At 42.9% G+C, this 4,232-nt stretch overlaps 1 protein-coding gene across 10 annotated transcripts in view; it reads left to right on the top strand.

Annotated features, from left to right (window-relative positions):
- Window positions 1-4,232, top strand: part of LOC107264002 — a 51,647-nt gene that overhangs the window by 25,540 nt on the left and 21,875 nt on the right. The window lies entirely within an intron of this gene.

Below are 4,232 nucleotides of genomic sequence, written 5' to 3'. Positions count from 1 at the left end.
TTTTGGGGGGGGAAAAAAAAAAAAAAAAAAAAAAAAATACGACGACAATACCGACGTTTGTCAAATTCCAATTATCATTCGTCACGCCGCGTTCCTAGGGAATAAATTGCGATCCGACGGAACGATAGATCCATCGAGTTTCCTTTCTACGTGTCATTCAATGCCGGGCCTTGACGGTCTCGTACGGATTCCATTAGTGGAAAGGTTTTTGGGATTGGGTGGGCGAGAGCAAGGTGTATTTTATATATTTTTTCTATTTCTATCAATGGACACGCAGCTAAATATTGCACCAGAACGAATTGAGGCTGAAATATGAGAAATAATAGGATTAATTGTTATTGGCGATTTAGGTGAATTTTATGAGGTTTTTGGGTTTTTTTTTGTATTTTTTTTTTCTTGACGATTCTCGCCAATAGGCGAAATTGTTGGGTTCCGTTAGGTCTTTTTTTTTTATTTTAAGAAAAATTGTAAATTTTCAAAAACGGTTCTTCTTTCACTGGACTCTCGTAGCACGACGATTTTAAACATCGCAGAGGCTGCTTCTGTCTTGTTTGTTTTCAATGGGACTATTTCGAGTGACGGCCTAGATCGCGAGCGATCTAACGTTCCTGGTACCTGATTTCTACTTCTTTTGTACGCGTTTGCCGAATTAAGGGCGAATGGTTAGACGACGGAAGAAATATGTAGATAAACGAAATTCCCTAGTCACTAGATTAATTCATGGGAATGCGGCGAAACCGAAGCTATTCACGGGTCCTGTGGCTTAAACACATCGGTACGCGTATACATATAAGCCCATACATATATATCGATTTACGAGAGGCGTCCAGAGGGAGGTAAAAGGGCAACGGATGGGACGCCAACGGAAGGGTAGTTGGTTGGAAGGGAAATGGTGATAAATTAAGGGTGCACCAAAATTAGAGATTTTTTTTTGGTCTCTTTGTAAAGGCACAGTAACAGTTGGAAAAATCGTCCCTAAATTATATATGAAATTTTACGCAAAAGGGTAGCAAAATTTTTTAATTAATTCTCAATGTCAGCAAGGGGTGTGAAGATTTAATGGTTGGTGGAAAATTAACAAAAATTTTTTTTTTTTCTCATCACGATATACATATTTCTTCTGGTCAGCGTTTTTATTTGATGAAGCGTCGCGTATAGTGGATAAGGCTGCCAGTATCGAGGGGTTGCTAGGGGGCGACGTTTAAAAAAAAAATGTCGTAAAAAAGTGTCTTTTACTCATAGGCCAGCGAGCATTATCGGAATTAAGGATTTCTTTTTTTTTTTTTTTCCGCGAACCACCAACCAAGTCGACGAAATCTCATTAGGATCGGTTCTAAGGATTTTTAGAAACCTCGTGAGAACTGCGAAACGAAATTTCAAGCGGCGTTCTCACTTAACTACAAGCTTTACAAGTAGCTTGGTCTAATGCCGATCGAGATTGTTACGGCCCTGACACGAAATCGGATTAAGCTACCAGAATTTCCCGTCACGCAGAAGCTTCATTAAGCCTCCCTGATTGCATGCACAATCGAGCCTCTTTGGAAACAGCCCGCTGACGCTTTACGAGCGACACAGAAGTACTACGTTATACCGGTATACCTAGTTGTAGTAAAAAAAAAAAATTTTTGAATTTTGTACAGTAAAGAAAATTTCATTTTTTTAAATCGTACTTTTGACAATCGCGAAGATTTTACGTGAAATATGTAAAAGTCAATTTTTTACAACTCCAAATTGTTCGTACATAAATTATTCGTGAATTCGAAAATTCATGAAATTTTTTGCATTTTTAATTCCTCCCCATTCAACGCTTCGGCCTATCTAGGCAATTCGTTAGGGTTACGCCTATAGCCACACTTGACAATCCTGATCGATGGTCGTCGCGACGCCGGTCCCTGGGGTTCATATCTACAGTAAAAATCCTACAGGATTCTCCTGGACGCGGTTCCTTCCCGCAGCAGATTAAATCCCGACGATATCCGCTGGGATTCCCCTACGTCGTCAGCTGGTTCCTTATTTTCACGCATGGAGCGCTGCGACACACAGATTACCGTTTAATTAGAGGGGCCAAGGCCTCGTGATTCAAACCGAGTCAACTATTTATAAGGATCAGTAGGATCGGATTAGTGCACCCGCGTGCTCTGCTTCCCTGCATGAGGATATCACCCATTCGAAGTCGCTCATTGTAAAGTCACCCTATCTACGTACATAGGTACTGGCACTGTAGTTTTGCGATATCTAGTGAAATTACAATTGGAGGAACAGTATACTGTTGCGTCATAATTCTTGATCCGACCTCGGACCGTTATCCCCCGTTAACGATAGACTCGTAGAATCGTTGCCGAGCGACAATTGACCATTGCACGTAACGATTCAAATTTCCCGCCTTTCGTAACCTCACTTAAATATCCGTTTCAAGTGTCAACGTACTTTTAAAAACTTGGCGACACTTTGAAAAAGACAACTTTACAGTCACCCGTCGTACCTTCAATGGAAACACTGTCGCAGACAGTGGGAAAAAGCCTCGTATTGACAAAAGTCAGGCCAGAGTACGGGCCGGCGTAAGTGCGAGTCCTCAACGCGCGACAAAACGCGTTAACGCCAAAGAGACAGACAGTATAAAACCAAGAGCCCCCCCTAGTACAGCACATCAGACCTATGCGAACCTGGCGGCCGACTTAAAAATATTTAAATTTTCAAAAGGCGATTCGTTTGTACGGCAGCAGTCATTGTCCTGTTTTCACGCGCACGTTGGTCGCTCCCAGTGAGAACGCTTTTCCGTCGCTCTCATGAGAATCTCTCCCGATGAATTATGACGCTGCTTTCGCCCGGGGTGGAAAATTCCAGCCTCACCGGACACCGGCGTTACGATCAATCATGTTTCCGGGGCAATGCCTATCGAATTCCTATGATCTCTCCACAGTGTGTATACATATATATATTTTCCCTTCATTTTTTTCATGCTCGTCTTAGAAACCCACCCTAAGTGCATTTACCTTGTAAACAATTGTCTAGAATCCACTACGAGGATTCCTCAATGACTCATGCATTTACCCCAAATGTAATTAGGGTGCGTATACACGTTAGCGATCGACTCGAGCGACGCTCGGGAGTCGCGGGGCAGCCTTAATTGAATTCACAGTGTCAGCGGCCGATGTGTCAGCTGAGACTTACGTAACTCGGCTTGCGGACCAGAGGAAAATCGGCCGATAGCTTACTGCTCGTAATGACGCGCGTCCCAACGTCACACCAGGGACATGGACGGGACACGCGAGCACGATTCGTTCGTAACGCTGTAACACGTGCGGTCAGTCGCGACACGCGATCGTCGATAACGTGAAAAAGTGTGATAAGACTCTCGTCCTTTGGTTCGTGCTTTTCATTAATATCTATAATCACTTAATAGGGGTATCGAATAAATTTATTTATCTTTGTTTTCTATTTAACGACCCAATGTCTTCGAGATGCTCCAGAAATGTCACAGATTAATCTTACGAGTGGGATGCTGACACTGATTGAAATTCTTCTTGCTCCCACTATACTTTACACTCCCCTCTTTCTCCCCTCCTAGGCTTTTAAGTCCGTATCAAGTATGGCGCATATATATATATATATATATGTATATGTATACTTGGTATTTCTGCGTTTCTATTTGGCGACTACAAAAAGGCTCGTGGGATTGTGCGACGCTTTCACGTGGGAAGACGATGGGATTTTGCGACATGTTCTCATGCATACGTGTAAATGGAAGGGTTCAGTTATGGTATGTCGTCTACTAGGTAGGCTAGGTGCATCGGCGTATGTCACTGTACTGTGGTACCCTGAAAGGGTTAGGTATAGTGAGTGGGTCGCGGTAGGGGTGCATGTATGTACGTGTAAAGTGTACAGTGAAAGGGGTGACTGGCTGACTGGCTGACTGGCTGACTGGCTGGCTCTGTCGACTGTTCGGAAAAGATCTGCCGGTTGCATGTACAAATTTATCCACCCGGTATATATAGGTGGATGTGTGTCTATATGTATATATATATATATGTATATATATATATACGGGTAAAAATTGAATATGCATTGTGAACGTATCGAATGTATTTGAAAATGGCGACTGAATCTGACGAAACGTCTGTTGGGAAATTGAGTGAAAATTTTTGGTAAAATTGAATTCCCACGGTTAGAGAGGGCCGGGGGGGGGGCGAACGTATCGTACTGATATTATTATCGGAGAGTAGCGGAGGCGG

This window comes from Cephus cinctus, unplaced genomic scaffold, assembly GCF_000341935.2.
Source record: "Cephus cinctus unplaced genomic scaffold, Ccin1 Ccin1_scaffold0168, whole genome shotgun sequence".
NCBI classification, from domain to species: Eukaryota; Metazoa; Arthropoda; class Insecta; order Hymenoptera; family Cephidae; genus Cephus; species Cephus cinctus.
The sequence above is the reverse complement of the archived record's forward strand: the minus strand, read 5'-3'. Positions and strand labels throughout refer to the sequence as shown.